Source organism: Mauremys reevesii, linkage group 2 (assembly GCF_016161935.1).
Source record: "Mauremys reevesii isolate NIE-2019 linkage group 2, ASM1616193v1, whole genome shotgun sequence".
NCBI classification, from domain to species: Eukaryota; Metazoa; Chordata; order Testudines; family Geoemydidae; genus Mauremys; species Mauremys reevesii.
In genome coordinates this window covers 186,829,188-186,848,207 of record NC_052624.1, presented here as the reverse complement: position 1 = coordinate 186,848,207, position 19,020 = coordinate 186,829,188, and the positions used below count along the sequence as shown (strand labels likewise).

Sequence of the window (19,020 nt, the reverse complement as noted above, 5' to 3'; positions counted from 1 at the left end):
CGCTGGTCGCGCGGGTCGGCTGGACCTACCGCAGGCATGACTGCGGCAGCTCAACCGCAGCTGCCGGACCAGCGAACCGCCCGCAGCTGCGGGAGGTCCAGCCGAGCCGTGCGACTAGCGGACCCTCACCAGTTAAGGCCGCCGCATGACTGCTTGGGGCGGCGGAATATGTAGAGCCGGCCCTGACCCTAGGTACATACTCAGAGCAGCAAGCCCTTCACACTGCAGTGTTTACTCTTTTGTTTTTATGCACTGACTTAACCAGAGCTAGCATGGGTATGTTACTTGGCCTGGAAATTTCATCTTCCCACTGCAGGGAAGAGATATGTCTCTAAGAAGGGTATAGACATGCTTCCAGAACACCACACTGCCAGTGACTGTGGTTGGTACCATGGCTGGCTCAGACAGTACTTTTTTTTCAAATATTAAGTACTAGAACTGAGGTTCCACTATGTTTTTGTTATTCCTTAAAGCGGGTAATAATTTTGCAGCAGTGTGAAACTAATGTGAGCTGCACTTTTATAGGTAATGCAGAAAGAACATAGACCACTTTGGGAGGAAGAGTCAGTGAACGTCCCTCTCTATATTTTGCACATATAAAACATTAAATGACATGCATAAAATCTGACAAGTAAACAAGCTTCTTCTTAATTATTCTCACCACAGTGAGCATTGAAAATGGCTCTCCTACATACAATACTATATATATTAAATAACAGCTGGTATCTGATAGTATTATTGAGATCAATCCTGCAAAGTGCTGAGCATCCAGAACTCCCACGCACCTTGATGAGAGTTGTGAGTGCTCAGTACTTCGGAGGAAGTACTCAGGACTTCATAGGGTAAAGTCTGATGAGAGATATATTGTCTCCGCAAACTGTAATTTAGTGAGTGTTACTGTGTTAAAGTGTTCAAATTTTTAGATATAAAGTAGGTGCAGGGAAAAAATAAACTAGCTGAAATAAGGAAATATGGTGCCTCATATAAATACTCATATTCATACAATACTTGCATAGAGTATGCAGCATCAATAAATTAAAATAGTGCATCAGAAATATAAATTGCAGTAGTACAATTAATACAAGAATTTCTTCTTTAAAATATTTAGATAGTATGAAATAAAATTTAGACAGTAGTCACTTAGAGTACATGCTGAATTACTTTCAGTAGTTTATGCTATTTTGCTGAAAGATTGGTTGTTAAAATAAAAATATGTATAGTCACAAATATATTAAAAGTAGTTATACCATATGTCAACAATTCTACATGTGGAAAACACTTCAGACCTAAAAGCTCATCATCATTTTATTGACTGGAGAGCAAATGTTTTAGTCCAATTGGAAGGGATGAGAAAGTCAGGAAAATAAGGGTGAAAAATCGAAAGGTTAGGTGGTGAGAAGGTACTATTGCACACAAAAATAGAGTTGTGATTTTAAAAGCCAGGTAGTTACATTAAAGGCTAAGAATGCATTTAGCACAATTTCTTTAGCTGCTTAGGGGAAAAAATGATTGCAGGGATTACAAGATGTCAGTATTTGCTACAAAAAATCTCCTCTCATTCCTACTACCTCTAAGGTTCCAGTTCAGCAAAGCACAAGCACTTGCTTAAGTCTGTCCCTTCATTGGGACGTACACACATGTATAAATATAAACATGTTTCAAGTGCTTTGCTAAATTGGGGTCTAGAAGCCTTTTAACTGCATTCAGAGGCTGAGATGGACATAATTGGTATCCCTGCACCTCAAAGATGTCAGACAATAGAGAGTTTAGAGGCCACTGGGCCATTACAGAACAGCTAAAAGTAAGCTACTCAAAATTAAAAAGGGACAAAGAAAAAGGAAAGAGAGAGAGAGAGGAGATTGGAAAGGAGACAAAGAGCAAGTGTGGAGACAAAAGGAAGGAAGGAAGGAAGGAGAGTAATACAGGGAAGAGGGAACCAGGATTGGTGACACTGGAAGTGGCCAGGTGTCTGTAGATTCTCTTAGGGGATACACCACAGGGAACCAGCAAAGGCTCAACATACCCCAGCCACGTAAAAGATTATGTGGCTGATTCCCATGCCACCCAGCCTGGCTTGGGAGGGGAGAGGAGAGGGATGGGTTCCCATGTACTAGGTGGGTGTCCTAACCACTGGACTACACAAACTAATGACTGTTCCACTGTGATTATGTATGTGTGGTACAGAGGACGAGACAGTCCCTGCCCTAAAGGGCTCATAGGTTATACTATAACACAACATTTTATTTTACTTTCTTCCTACTACACAAGAGAGAATTTAATTTAGGTATTAATAACTTAGATCTTCTGCAAGTATTTAGGGTCTCATCCCAAGAGATGCTAAGCACCTTTGACTGGCTGAGTGACTAGGATAGGCTTACAAAATGATCTCTCAATTAAGGTAGACTACCTGAACCCTTCATCTACCTTAACAAGAGAAACAAACATCTACAGCATACCCAGCTCCTAAAGGATCAGTTCTTGAGTATTAACTGTGTTTGTTGTTAGAACCTTAATCCCACTACCTAACCTTTTTAGAAGTCCTGTCTGAGGTAAGCCACAGCTTTTTACCCCCTGGCTTTTACAGCATAATACCCACGCTGCCTTGGTTCTGCTTGGCTGGTTATTGCTGCACCTGTGACTCCATAGAGTAGCCACAGCTGTGTTTAGGGGTAGTCTAAAAGCAGCCTGTTGGTAGGAAATAGCTAACAGAGTCAGCTTTGCTCTGCATTGAACTACAGGAAAACCCTCCACTGATTTTCTTATTAGGTAAGTTCATCTTCAGTGGGAGATAGTAGTATCTTCTCTCAGCTGTAGTAGATGTGTTGTACCACTCAGTCAATCAATTAGATTATTTAGGGAGATCATTTTCTTTTCCTTCTGTGTAGGGTTGAAAAGATAGGGTGCTGTAGCAAAATAGTAAAAATGTAAAGAAATGAGGGATATTTAATTTCATGTCTTTTATATACAATCCATATGGTAATTGTGTATACCCCACCACAGTAAAGAGTTCAGCTACTCTAGCTCTTCCTTTATTCCCTGCTTCATATACATCTCTCCATTGGTGTGCTGTGGAGTTACAGAGGGTAGAAACTTTCTGGGCTCCTCTGGTTTCTCCCACACTCCCTTCTCCAAGCCCATGAAGAAGCTCAGCAGCTACTTAGGTTATAAGCTAAGGCATATTTTAATACATGCTGTTTACTCTCCTGTGCTTTAAAACTCTCCTTTATCATGCCTTAAGATATCTGCAGGTAGGAGATAGATGGATACAAGGCTCTGATGTCTCTTGCTCCCTGGGAAATTTGTTGGCTAAGGGGTGAAATGCTGACTTCTTTGTGAGGATGGGGGAGAATCTGCTGTTTAACCTTTCCTAAATATCCATGGATTAAAATTTGGGGTTTCCTAGATATGTCTGTGTAGCTTATGTTTATGTGCCTTGGAGAGGGGAAAGACTGGAGCTCATGTTCTCCTCCTTCAGGAACTCTTCTCATAGTTATAACTGACCGAAAAATAAAACTGCAGAGGGTTCAGAAAATTGTCAGAACTACATTCTCTGCGTAGCAGTTCTCAGGGTGTGTCAGACTCTCATACTCAGGGTAAGCAAAAGGACATAAATGGCAGGAGATGACTGAATAGCAGTGGGTCTTTGTACACCATGCTATTAGGCATAAATTCATTGTGATATAGCTGTAGATCCTACTGCTAGTATCCTTTTCCTTGTAGGAGATACACCCTTATGGGGAAGCAGTGAAGACTCAACATTCCTGCACTGATAGATTCAGAGAACACCTTAGAGCACTTAAAAATGTCTAATGCTCCATGCTCACTTTCTCCCATATCATTTCACCTGCCTTCTGTGTCTTTACTCTCCATCAGGGGGCTCATGCGACTCCTATTATGGATGAAGAAGAGCAGCCAAACTCTCCACTCTCAAATTCTCACATTTTCTGTTTGCCTGACTTCATTCATGTACATGAAAATGTTCCTCTTTTGGACCCATTTTTCCACTGACTGATTTAGTAATCACACCTGTTGTTGTCTCCTCTGTTGTGTTTAATGCTGTCTGTTGCAGTATCTAATTATCACCTCTGTAATTCAGTTGTTGACTTATTGAGCTTCCTTCATATATTAGCTTTACCTAGAAATCCTTTGTGGGGGTTTTGTTTTTTAAATCCCTCATTCAAGCAGATCCTTGATGCACCTATTGTGCTGCCTCTCCCAGTTCCACCACCCAAAACTATATGCATGAAACCAGAATTATCATTAAGGGCTCATTTCAGCCTCAGTCCAACCAGCAGAGCCTCAAGGCTATCATAACTTGTTCCCATCTGTCTATGACTCCAAGGGGCAATTCTGGCAGCTAGGACGAGCCAGAGTGCAGTAGTGTCTGACACACCACCTTATGTCAAGGGTGAGGCATAGCTGCTACACTGATGCTATGCCATCCAAGGAATGCCTCCATGCTAAGGAAGATATATATATATATATATACACACACAGAGAACATTAAAAAAAGGGTGTTGCCATACCAACTATAATGAGACTACTCAATTAAGGTGGGCTATGATCAGCAGGACAAAAAATAACTTTTGTAGTGATAATCAGGATGGCCCATTTCCAACAGTTGACAAGAAGGTGTGAGTAACAGTAGGGGAAAAATTTGCATGGGGAAATAGTTTTTACTTTGTGTAATGACCCATCCACTCCCAGTCTTTAGTCAAGCCTAATTTAATGGTGTCCAGTTTGAAAATTAATTCCAATTCTTCAGTTTCTCATTGGAGTCTGTTTTTGATTTTTTTTTATTGGTGAATTGTTACTTTTAGGTCTATAATTGAGTGACCAGGGAGGCTGAAGTATTCTCCGACACAAGTAGAGTAGGGGCATTAGGGACGAGCATTGAGGAAACGTTGTTCTAAATCAGCCATAAAAATGTTGGCATACAAAGCTTCCTCAGCTCTCGTCCCCTAATGCCCCTAATCTACTTGTGCTACATTGATGATATCTTCATCATCTGGACCCATGGAAAAGAAGCCCTTGAGGAATTCCACCATGATTTCAACAATTTCCATCCCACCATCAACCTCAGCCTGGACCAGTCCACACAAGAGATCCACTTCCTGGACACTACAGTACTAATAAGCGATGGTCATAAAAACACCACCCTATACCGGAAACCTGCTGACTGCTATACTTACCTACATGCCTCCAGCTTTCATCCAGACCACATTACACATCCAATGTCTACAGCCAAGCTCTAAAATAGAACTGCATTTGCTCCAATCCCTCAGACAGAGACAAACAGCTACAAGATCTCTATCAAGCATTCTTAAAACTACAATACTTGCCTGCTGAAGTGAAGAAACAGAATGACAGAGCCAGAAGAATATCCAGAAGTCACCTACTCCAGGACAGGCCCAATAAAGAAAGTAACAGAATGCCACTTGCCATCACCTTCAGTCCCCAGCTAAAACCTCTCCAGCACATCATCAAGGATCTACAACCTATCCTGAAGGACGATCCCTCACTCTCACAGATCTTGGGAGACAGGCCAGTCCTCGCTTACAGACAGCCCCCCAACCTTAAGCAAATACTCACCAGCAACCACACAACAAAAACACTAACCCAGGAACCTATCCTTGCAACAAAGCCTGTTGCCAACTCTGTCCACATATCTTTTGAAGGGACACCATCATAGGACCTAATCACATCAGCTACACCATCAGAGGCTCGTTCACCTGCACATCTACCAATTTGATATATGCCATCATGTGCCAGCAATGCCCCTCTGCCATGTACATTGGCCAAACTGGACAGTCTCTATGCAAAAGAATAAATGGACACAAATCAGACGTCAAGAATTATAATATTCAAAAACCAGTCATAGAACACTTCAACCTCCCTGGTCACTCAATTACAGACCTAAAAGTCACAATTCTCCAACAAAAAAACTTCAAAAACAGACTCCAATGAGAAACTGCAGAATTGAAATTAATTTGCAAACTGGACACCATTAAATAAGGCTTGACTAAAGACTGGGAGTAGATGGGTCATTACACAAAGTAAAAACTATTTCCCCATGCTAATTTTTCCCCTACTGTTACTCAGACCTTCTTGTCAACTATTGGAAATGGGCCATCCTGATTATCACTACAAAAGTTTTTTTTTCTCTCCTACTGATAATAGCTCACCTTAATTGAGTAGTCTCATTATAGTTGGTATGGCAACACCCATTTTTTTCATGTTCTCTCTGTGTATATATATCTTCCTACTGTATTTTCCTCTGCATGCATCCAATGAAGTGGGTTTTAGCCCACAAAAGCTTGTGCCCAAATAAATTTGTTAGTCTCTAAGGTGCCACAAGTACACCTCATTCTTTTTGCTGATACAGACTAACATGTCTACCACTCTGAAATCTATGCTAAGGAAATTCCTTAAGGCCAGCTTTGTGGCCCCTTTATGGCAGTAGAGTTGGTGGAGGCACTAGGGGCCTGTAATATACTGCTGAATTGGGTTCAGAGTATTTATTTTCCTTTGCTATCCCTTTCTCCCTTTCTCTGTGAATTTTGGTAGGTGAGAAGTAATGATCCCTCCCCCAGTTTTCTTCAGATATCTTCTCCCTGTGTTTTGTTGGACATCTAAACCAAGCTTCAGAGCTTCAATTTTGTCTTATTCTCTGACTTCCTGCTTCTCGTGTATATTTTATGCAACCTCTTTATCTTGGCACCTACAAGCTGACTCAGCACCAGTTTTCTTACCTAATTTTATGAACTGTTCAGCCATGCCATTATTCACTGTTTTCTTTTAATTATGTATTCTTGTTAACCTCTTTCTCATTCAAATTTCCAGATTGTGATTGACATGCAGTACTAATTAAGGCATATAATTTATGACACTGGAGCTTGAAATTAATAAGTGACAATACAATTACATGGTTTGCCTAATTGTCCTTCAATAATATAAAGATTGACACTTGCTGCAGCAATCAAAGTTAAAAGCGCTCATAAACAGATAATGCAGCTGAATGTAATCATCAGTGTATCTAAAGTAAATAGACCCATTGAAAGGGGCAGACTATTTGGGGAAATATTACTTTTGCTGTGATCTTCTGTTTTATTAAATGACTGAGTCTAGCTGTTCGAGTCAATTTCAAAATTAAATTTAAAACAAAATTGTATGTACTTGTATTTCCAAATAACTTCTGCAGAGCACCAGATCCTATAGCAACACTTTCATTTTGGGCACCAGCAACATTTTGCAAGTTCCTTTATACAAGACTATTTCACCATCTATTTGACACCATCAGCTCAGGATTAAACAAAGACTGTGAATGGCTTGCCAATTACAGAACCAGTTTCTCCTCCCTTGGTTTTCACACCTCAACTGCTAGAACAGGGCCTCATCCTCCCTGATTGAACTAACCTCATTATCTCTAGCTTGCTTCTTGCTGCTATATATATATAACCTGCTGAAATTTTCACACACTTGCAGAAGAAGGTAGTGGGTATTCACCACTCATGCTGCAGAAGCGTCTGTTACTATTTCACCATAGTCACCCAAAGACCAGTAACTTGATCTACTGACACCACAGGAACGATGAACTCCTTTTTCAATATTAGGGGTCCTGATCTCTCAAACACTGAAGGATGTGAGTAACATTATATATGTGAGTTAATGTTTGCAGGACCTGGACCTTGAAATTCATTCCCAATGATCCTCTGAAATTTTCCAGTGCGAACTTCTTTATAAGAGGCCCAGAGCGCTCATTTGGTCACTCAAATCAGCAGTAGGCACATACATATCATTATATGGGCCTTATCTGTTGACTTTTTGATGTGTAAGATTTGGACAACATTTTCTTGAGAACTGTGTTCTGCAGCTTTATTTTAAAATAAAAAACTAACACCCTTGATCTTTGTGCTTATTGAAAAGCTCTTAAAGGAAAACTGTAGTCATAACTTCTACTTTGGATTGCTAAATATTTACTCTTAAACAGAATAAAGTTGAGTATGTAACTACTTCAGCTAAAATCTTTAACCACAATATTTCATTAAAAACAAAGTGTCTGAAAACTAGGAGATTCTAAAGGGTTAAATCTAGAAAGGAAAACATATCAAAGACTTTAAAGTGAATATTCAGAAACAAGGCAAAATGTTGAGGCACATGCCCAATGAGTCCCCTTGGGACTATTCACATGGTTAAAGTTAAGCACGAGTCAAAATTCCTTGCTGAATCTGGGCCTCCTGAAAACCTTTGGGCTAAAGATCTGGCCCTCTATCTCTGCCTCCACATCCATTATAATCCACCATAGGATGCATGATGTACAGAAGTGCCTATAATAAGTATTTCTTTTAATTATTTTGTCTTATGTGGGATAATTAAGGTCTTAGGATTGTTTTTGAAAATGAGGCATTCTGGTATGTATCTACAACTGGTACCTGCTACTAGACTAGGGAGGGGGAAGAGACTGGTCATACTGGATGAGTGGTCTCTACTTCATATCGAGAGGGAAAAGCAAGTTAAGTATAATGTCTCTGCTCTATAGCAGCAGGCTAGTGAGTATGGAGGAATGCTAGAAAGAGGAGGACTGCACAGTGATGGTTAGATTTGGTAATGTTATAGTGTTGAATATAGGAGGGGGTTAGAACTTGCTTTTGATCTGTATCTGTTGAGTAAGGCGCAGGATGTTGCAGCGGAGTCATTTGAAGAGATCTTTTGTTAGGTAGGTAGTAGCTACTATATTGAGAATGCAGTTTTTACATTTATTGATAGAAAAAAAGGAGCTATCCCACCTGGAGTGCTATTGAAGGGGTTACATTAGCAGGTTCTTTTGCTGGATCAAGACTTCAGGTAGAAATATAAGAAACTGCTTTACAAATGTAAGAATGAAGTCAATACTCCCAGCTTCAAGCATTCAAAACTCATGAGTTAGAGCCCTAAAAATCATGAGACTTTTTTTTTAATTAAATAAATTTGGCATATATTTGCTTTCTAGTACTGGTCCTTTAGAGTTCTCATTTTCAAGCTTTTCTATACAACTGTGAGGGATAGAATTTTACTTTATTAAATGAAAGCGGAAATGCTCAGCAAGGCTCCAGGGACTGGCATATTTGCTGCTACAGCTCCACAATAGATAGAAATGGGGATAGTCTTGTATATTAGAATGAATTTTCAAAATTCTAGAAATACTTGACAACATTTTCTGAATACTGTATTCATCCCTAATTGTGAATGGTGCCAGTGTCTGGTCAGTGAAAAGCCTAGTTTAATGCTATAGTATGAATACCTACGAAGTATGTTAGCCTGTGAAAACATTGGTGAGACAAGAGGTTGTAAAGTTTGTTTGTTAAACTAACCCAGCCCTTTTCTATTAATTGACCGCTCTGACATCTTCCAGTGTTTTGGAGTGTGGGGGCTTTATGCAGGTAGCCAGCACATAGCATTGTTTGGATGTATCTGTACTTGAGGTTGGGTTTTTTGTTTGTTTTTGTTTGTTTTTTGTTAATGTGAAACTTTGGAAACTCAGAACAAAACAGCATGCCTTAAGGTTTTTAATTTGTTTTGAGTTTTGTCCTTAACACTTCTTCTTTAGAATATTTGTGTTTTTCTTCTCGCAAATGAAAATGTTTAAAAATGGACTAGATGACCATTCAAAATTAGCACAAGAAGCAATTGCAAAAACTGTTGCAGAACCAAGAGGCTACTGCTACTACTTGTTCTTCCTGAGTTGTGTTTTTGTTTCTTTTTTTAACACAAAAATAGTTTCTGTCAATTTTAAAGAACCAGAAAACTTTAGGGAAAAAAATAGCTTTTGCCAATTTTTTTTTTTTGGGGGGGGGGGGGTTTGAGATGGTAGGGATGGAGCCAGATTTGGACTGAGGAAAAGAATTTTATATTTTAAAAAAGACCACACAAACTTCAACCAGCCCTAATCTGTACTCATTGTATTAGTTTAAAACAGGTCATTGAGCAGAACTTGATTTTTGAGGGCCCACGACATTGAGTGAATACTATTCAGTAATAGTTGAGGTAGCTGTGAATAACACTGCACATCTCAATAAATAATTCTTGATTTTATTGTCATTTCACTGCAGTGGATATGGAAGGGAGACTTAGTTAAAACAAATGCAGATCGATTCATCTTGAGAAATTGTCAAGCAACGTTCTTCAACGTTGGGTGCCTGTGCACTATGATCAATAATGTGTAGAATGTTCTCCTGCTTTCTCATTTGCAAATGTGCCTCCAGTTGGAGTGAATGCTGCTGTTTTGGAAATGGCATGTTGCAACCATGGGAGCTCTACTTAAAACTTTTTTGTTGTTGTCTTGTTAAACATCAACATGCAAGATGCGAACAGTCATGTGCATAGCCCATTTTTATAATAGAAATAGTGCAAATCGATAAAGCCCAGAAGAAGACGGTAGCGGCTGTAAGCAGCCTTGTACTGAGGCTGTAATCCTGATGAATAATGTTGCTGTCATAACAGCAGGGATAATTTAAGGCTGACACTTAGCAGCATGATAAATAGCTTGTCAGACATAGGCAGTGACAGAGTCAAGTGAAACTGCCCATGACAAGTTCTGAAATATTAATCTTCTACTAGACTGTGACTGTGCTGTAGGGGTAAGCAGTGTGTAGAAGACTGGGAGGGGAGACACTTTGTAATATAAACGTACTTTTGAAGCAAAATGTTTGTATTGCTTAGAGATCATTCCCTTTACAAGTGCTACTATTGATATTTCTTTTGCATATTGCTTCCAGCATTTATGCTGCTACAACTGTGGGTTACAATCCTCCTGTGAACTACCCTGACTTCCTCCCTTGTAATGGCAAGGGTTCGGTTGTATTTTTTTTAACTGAAACTTAATTTTTTTCTCCCTTCTCTCAAATTTCCCCCCCTGAGTGTATGCAGGATATATGCTGTGGAGGTGAAGGAAGCAACACAGCAGGGTTCTCTACCTACTGATAAATTTAGGAGCTTATTTCTCCAGCAGCAAGAGGCTTGGAATGCTGAAGAGGATGGGTTGGGGGTTGAAGGATACATAAGTTACCCAAACCCAGCTATTTGTTTAGATGTAACTTCCTTAATTATAGTACTCTGCAATTTCTAGTTCTGCATTTTCTTTTTTCAGGGAGATGAAATAGCCCTGATCCTGCACTGGGAATTGTGCCAGGACTCCTGCACTCATACTGGCTCCCTCTGAGACCAATAGAGTGCTTCATGCACACTGGGGCTGTGCTAGTGTAACCCACACACCGTCTGGGTGTGGTGTTCTGTCCCATGTAGCGGCATCGGAGAGGGAGAGGAGAGTGTCAGTCAGTCTCTGCTCTACCACCTTAGCTAATAGCCAGTCGGCTCTTAGCTCATGTGGTAGAGGCTCATGCACCGAGCTCCAGAGGTTCCCTGGTTCAATCCTGACTGGGATCTGTCAGGGCTACACGTAGGGTGACCAGATGTCCCAATGTTATAGGGACAGTCCCGATTTTGGGGTTTTTCTTATATAGGCTCCTATTACCCTCCCCACCCCCATTACAATTTTTCACATTTGCTGTCTGGTCACCCTAGTTACACTAGCAGGCTCCAATGCAAGATCAGGGCCCAAATCAATAAAGACCTTATGGTTCATGATGAGTGTGCTTTTAATGGCAGGGTACCTCAGGTAATAAGCCTTGGGATCTGATGCTGTGGCTTAGTGCAAGCCTATGACACAGTGCTTACAATTATGGCACTTTGCTGATCTTGTCAATGAGCTGGTAGCTGGAGATCTTTCTAAAATTTCCCAGCATGGACAATACGTATGGCTATAATGCAGAAGGTGACTGCTTTTGAGAGCAATGATATAAGGCTAAAATTACTGCAGGGTGACAGTATGTTTGGTGACAAACAAGGTAACTTAGACTGTAAACTCTACAGGCCAGAGACTGTCTCTTCTGTTTGTTCAGTGCCTTGCATAATGGAAGCCCTGATCTTTCTCTGGGGCCTTTAGGCACTACTACATAATTGTAAATTGGGTGGCAAATGGAATATAAACAGGGGATACAGATTTTTCATTATGCTATAATGCATGTAACCACGCTGTAACATGAATGACTCCACACAGAGTTCACATGCTCAGCTACCTCCAAGTTCCTAATTGTGTGGGGAACATGTTTCGTGCCTGATAGCAAGCAAGGCACAAATATGAAGCTGCAGTGTAGTTGCCCTTCAGTATAGATAGGAATGGATTCTCAGTTATCTTGTCTCGCTGTGAGAGAGGATCCCTACATGAAGTGCCCCTATTACAAGTAGTGCTTTGAAACTGTTTGCCTAGCATTCCAGCCATCTTATAAGGCATTTCAGCATGCATAACTAAGAAGCAAAAGGACATTTTTGCTAGCTGTGGCAAATGTGCATAAATACCCATGTGTACTCAATTGCCAAACGATTGTGTCCGCTGCTACATTGGAAAAGTCCAATAAACTATTTAGAGACTTACCTTGAACAAGATCTGAAATGAGGAGACTACTTAGGTAAATCTCACATGGCTAAAATAATATATCAGCAGATTCCTCTAAGGCTCTGCATGTTATAGGTGTGACAGAATGTCAGTGCTGAGGCGGGGGGGGTGGGATAATGGACAAGAACTCTAGGGCTGGCATAGTGAGGGGAAAGACTACAGGCAGTGGGCTAGCAAAGGTCAAATTCACGTCTGCAAAGAATTAGACTAAATTCTGGTTCCATGCAAACCTCCAACCAATTGTATGAGATTCAAATCAGGAAAGCCTCCCAATTCAGAGAAGAATCTTAAGCCCCATTTTAAGCATGTATGTAAGTGCATCCCTGAATAGGGGGTTGCAGTGAGCTATGTATCAGAACTCAGTTATACTAAACATGGTTCCATCTACAAGGGAAATGGAGACCAAATTATCCTACTTCTTCTTCTGTTCTTTGTGGGGCAGGGGGTTTACACAATGGGGCTAAAGGAAATTCTGCACAAAATGGAAGAATAATGGCAATTGGAGACTTAAATTAGATATTTTCTGTGCTAAACGTGATTATTTTTTAAACAAGTGTTGCTTTTAAGTAGCCTGTTTTGTTGTTTTTTTAAGAAAAGCATTGCAGATCATTTTTTGACAGCTTTATTTAATTAGGCTGTTCAGGCCCTAAATGTAAAGAGCTGTCCATAGCTTTTGCAAATCGATGTGATATCTTCTTGTTTTAACTGTCATCTAGAAACTGGCTTTATTTTGCTTTGTGGGTTTTTCATTTTTTTGTAGCTTTGTATGCTTTTATACTAAGACTTTTTATTACAGATTTTTAAGGACTACTTAAATTGGCTTCAAACACTTTTACATAGAAATATCAATACTATAGAACTTTAAAACAAAACTGTACCATACAAATCTGTAGCTTGAATGCTTTCTAGTGACAAGATAAACTGTGAAAATGAAGATCAAGTAGCTAATATGTATTTTCAGGCTCTCTGGGGAAAAATACAATATGTATTATTAAATACAGTATATACAATGTCAGTGCATTTTATTATGATACTGTACTTGAGTATCTACAAAAACTAGATTCCTGAGCTCATAATTCTAAAGAACTTTTTAACTAGGTTTCTGACTTGGTGTGCCCAGTTCTGTGTACAATATCTTCAGATGCAGATCATGGCCCTGATCCTGCAAGTTGTTCTACATAGATGAATCCTTGTGCGATCGAAACTCATGTTGCTTGCATAATTATTTAAAAAACAAGTGTTTTTGACAATATTATCCTCTCTTTGTAAATTTTATTCAGTACCTTATGTTTTTTACTCATGCATGTTTTATGCATTGGTATCTATTAGATCCTTATTTTTATAAAATAGTAAATCAGAGTAATGTCCAAGATCATTCCTTTTAAACACTTAGGACATGATACTACTCTTAGAACACAGCCACATGGTGCTAAATACAGTGTCTGTAAAAGCTCAATAGCTGATTTTTATCAGCTACAATACTGTAGGTGAGGGCAAGTTTCAAACGCTTAAAGTTGTATCTGTAGTAACATCTTCCGAAAGGATGTATTGTATCTCTCCTCTTCTGCTATTCTAACATAAAATGCAAAGCAGTGAGTCTGTCTATATAAGAAAACAAATAGTCTGGCTAATGTATGTTGTATAAAATGGACATTGAGAAGAGTAGAGTGAATGTCTCAAATTTAGGAATATTAGCTTCAATTAAATTTCGCGTCTGTTGCAACTGTCTTAATTTACTGTGAACATACCAGTGCAGCATTTCTGAAAATGTGGGTTGTATCCTGTGAGCAAAGTGGGCACACAGAAGACATGCACTGCCTTGGCATATGCTTTACTTTACTACAGTGACTATTACCACTCAGTGGTTCTACTACTAATAGTAAAGTTAAGCACATGCTTAAGTGTCTGTAGTATTGGGGGCCCAAGCTGAGATAAGCCATTTAATCAGCACAAAGAAATTGAAGGGGCTGCTAAAAACTAAAATCCCTGCAAAACCGCACAATTTTGGAAATGCTGTTCTGGTAAACAAAGTCACTGATGCATCAATGTTCTCAGAAATGGTTGGGGTGTGTGTTACAAATATTAGACAGTATTCTCTCATGCTTCAGAGCATAAGTCAATCTCTTTCTATTAGTGGTTCGGGTAAATTGCCCCTAGAGAAGTTATTCCAGAACTTTCTGTTGCACGGTTCTTGTACCATCCTCTGAAGCACCTGGTTCTGGTCACTATTGGTGATCAGATGGACCGTGGAGTCTGATCCAGTATTTTTATATTTCTAATATTTAATGAAAAGTGAGTAATGCTCATCCAACTGTGGAATCAAAACAATTGACCTTTTGTCAAATCAAACTAACCTACACTCATTGAATTTTGAAGATAAAATAGTCTTGTTTAAATGCTCACCATCAACAGACCAAGAATAACCTACAGAAAGAATAATCATAATGACTGGATATAAGAAAATTCTAGACTTGTTTGTTAATTGACCGCAAACAGAAAAAAGATTTAGAAACTTAAATTACCATTTATCAAATCAGGGAATACAATATCATGTGATGCTTCAAACCTAACTAATGCAATCTTTAATTTAATATATCCAGTACTCATAAAGAGTCTTCAGACAAAGAATTTTTTCATGAAGTATTCAGCTAATAACTTGGAATAGCCAATAAATTAGAGAAAATTGTAATCTTTTCTCAATTTACTAAGGAAAAAAGCTAAATTCTCTAAACATATGTGCTATGAACTGTTTCTTCAGATGTGATTATTCTGAACCTTTATTACAACTCAGTGCTTGTTATCCAATCTGACTTCCTTTAAAACATTACATTGATCACAAAGTAAAACCTTTTCTTGTTTTTGTTTTCCTGAAGCTGAAATACTTTAGTCTTAAGATAGGAGTCTATTGCCTTTTATTTTGCGGATGCTGTTAGAAATAAATATTATCACTTGGAAAAACAGTCACAGCTGAAATGATGAAAAACAAGCAAACTAGTTAATTAAGTGAGTATTTGTTCCTGAGCCATAAAGTGGAGAGAACTTTAAAATACCTAGTCAAGGGTTTTTTGTTGTTTGTTTTTAATAGCACTTTACTAAGTTATAGGAACCTCCTTTTATTATAACCCAAACTGTGAGCTCTCATTCTAAAAGCCCCTTCTCTACCCCCCGTCCCTGGTAGCTGCAAATTTGGCATGTCATATGAACTTAGACCATTATCTTTTCTGTTTTTGTTTGTTTTTTAAGATTATGCATAGTTAGAAAATTCTTCTAATGCTTTTCTGCTGTGTCTTGATTATCAAATAGTTTGTATGACGAGTGTTAAATAGGGTTTATTAGACTATATCTTGGGACCAGATTTGAGACGATTGGAAAAACATTTTAAGTTTTTCAGTGCCAAACTAGGAACATGAAAATGGCATTTCAGAAATTACATAACCTGAAGGATCCTTAAAGCTGGGAAAAGACACAAATGCGATTTTTTTTTTATTAGCCAAAATAGTTAAGTCAGTGCAACCACCTATGAGACTAGATAGAGTTATACCAGTGATGCTTATTTCTGTGAATATGGGAGAATAAGCTGTATTGATATAAGCACCTTGATACTGTCCACACTAGGGTCTTGTACCAACTGAATTATATGGGTTTCAAACCAATATAGTTAAAGCAGTACAGAAACTTTGTGGATGAGACCTGGAAACACTGCAGTTTAGGAGGATGCCTGCCCCGTAGGATTTCTTAGGGATTTAATTTCTAATGAAGCTTAGGGGCTGGCATGGACTTTTCTGGGAAAGGTGGTTTATTTTATGTTTTTCAATTCTGTTATAAAGGGGCACTCTATCAGTGGAGATGGTGTTTGGGCAAATAATATGGTATTGCTTTAGTTTCCTGGCTGGAGGAGAGCGCAGGCAATTTCAGCATGAATATTTGAGTATTTGTGAGCAAGTGCAAAATGTAAAATAGCAGTAATGGTGTTCCATTCCATGTTGAGATATATATGCCATTGAAGTCAAAAGCAGGGGGCAGAGGGTGAGAGAGAGAGAGAGAGAGATATGACTTGTCAGATCTTTTCCAAGTGAAGGCTAGGTATAGTGGCAAAAATGAATATCTGAATCTCTGACTTTGATTTTATTATGCCCACGTTGTTACCATTGACTTAGTGTTTGGAAAGCTAGCACAAAAATACTGCAGAAAGTAATATTGCGAAATAAGTCTGTATTTATTTATTGATAATGTGCCACTCAGGTTAGCTAAAACTATACAAGAAGATGCTACTGAATTATTAAGGGTTTTTGGAGATTCTAGTCAATAATGGGTTATTAATATAAACTAGTAGCAGTCATATTTTATAATTAAACACTGAAACTCCATTTCCACAAGTATTGGTGTCAGTATTTGAATGATCACTTGGACCACCTCTGACTGAAAATGAAGCCTACTGCTTGCCATCAATCAAAACTTCCCATTCATTAACTAATTGAAGAAAAAATAACCTCACTTTTGCCCATGATACAGTATTTTGCAATGAGTTGTGAGCCAGCAGTGTGTCCACTTCAGCATTACTTCATGGTTCTTTTAATGATAGTGGTAGTTTTGCTTAGTGGATCTCATTTATCTTTGTGTACTGCTGTATGTTATGGAGGATGGATGTGTAATACTCTGGAACTACGCAGCCATCGCCTTCCTGGGTGATTCTTTGTAAACAGCTTGATTAAATGAAATGTCATTAAGAATATTTCTGCTAGACTTCTCCTTTCTCGTGATGGTTTATTTTTTTTTCTTGTCATTGCTTCTGAAAAACATGTGCCATGACACTTTGTACCAGGAAATAAGCTTAGCTTGAAAAACTCAGAAAAGCTATTTAACGTAGGTCCGCCCCTGTGATCCTATCAACATCACCTCAGCTCAGTATTAATATGCTAATTGGACACTGCTGCAGAAAGGACCCAATCCCGTGATGTGTTGCGTGCCCTGAAGTGAATGGGAGCTGAGGGCACCACTGTATTTGAGGTACTTTCACCTTGGTTCTAACTATACAACGGGGGAAACTCCACTGAAGTCAATGTAGTTATGAGTGTAAAACCATCAGTATTGGGCCCTGTATAATATGCGTATACACACACATGTATATCTACAGCATAGTTATAATTAAGAATACTTCAGTATAATACTAAATGCTTAGAGAATAAGCATGTAAATGCAACTGCCTGTATACAAGTGCAATGGTAGAATTTTAGTGTGGAATCACTGGCAAACACTTTGTTAGTAAATATAATGTGACCAATGTTGAAACTATTGCAACTTCTTTCTGGACTTATAAAGCAAGTAGTTGTTTTTTCCCCTTGTCTAAATAAAATTGCGGCCAGTGTGCTCATCTCAGTGCATTCTTCAAAGAATGCTGGAAAAAGACATAGATGGTCTTTATAAGATAATAAATTTTCAGTTGGTTCACGTTGAAATGATTTGACAAGGACAGCATGTTTGTCCCTGGTTGGAAAGATTGGAACCTGCGTATAGAAACCTAAATTGATTTGATTCCCAACTCCCTTATCTGAAAATGTTTAGAAATAGGAAAAGTTTTTTATGATTTATTACCTGAAAGTCATAAAGTCTCTTGCTGACAAAATGCATTTGCAGTGCATACCTGTTAACCCCATGTTCTGCCAAGTTGTTGTAAATATAATTGTCATATAGAAATCTTACAACTAGAAGGAGCTTTTCATCCATGGTCCAAACTACTGCATATTGTTAATTGACATGCATCTTTCAGTGTCAGAAGAATATAAGTAAAAGAAGGGTTGACTTTTGTAGATTTTGATATTGTAATATTGTATGATGTAATATAGGCATCACTGCTATTTGTTTCTGTGTGTGTTTGTTCTATTGTTTTAAAATTTTGCATAGAAGTATTAGATCCCAATATGCCAACGACCTCTAGGCAGGTGGACTCTGGCTCCCACATGGAGTCTTACTGACTTCCTTGCGGCTCTGGGTGGATTCAGGAGTTTGCCTGCATGGACTGCAGTGCAGAAATGTGGTCTTTGGCATCAGTCCTTCAAGTTGTTGAACGTTCTGGGTCAGGATCCCTCAAAGCACTCATGCTTATCTTTAAACATGCACATGTTGAGCACCCCCTGAGTCCCACTGAAGTCAACATGGTTAGTCACATACTTAAAATTAGGCATGTGCATGAATGCTTCTCTGGATCGGGGCCAGAGAACTCAATACTTTGGAGGATCCTTTAGACCGAGCCCAGCTGCTCTTTTACAATATTTTTAAATGTGAATTCTTATTTTATTGCTGGACAATATATTTATGCAGGGAAATTTGATTTTTCTTTCTGCAGACCCTGACTCTATGAACTGTTATTGGTTCACTGAATAATTTGGAATGTCTATGGGAAGATATTTCAGCCTATGGGTTGTTTGTAAACTCTTTATTTCAACTGTCAGGGCCAGGTTAGGGATATACCTGTTATCCCATTTTTTGGGTTCACAGATAGTTGTCCATGGCTTCTGGGACTCCATGGAAAC

The 19,020-nt window shown here is 38.8% G+C and overlaps 1 long non-coding RNA gene across 1 annotated transcript in view; it reads left to right on the top strand.

The window, feature by feature from the left end:
- Positions 1-2,674: 2,674 nt before the first annotated feature.
- LOC120398839 overlaps positions 2,675-19,020 on the top strand; it is a 95,504-nt gene continuing 79,158 nt past the window's right edge. Inside the window, exon 1 of the long non-coding RNA XR_005594739.1 lies at positions 2,675-2,766. This is a non-coding gene — a long non-coding RNA (uncharacterized LOC120398839). The remainder of the gene's footprint in view (positions 2,767-19,020) is intronic.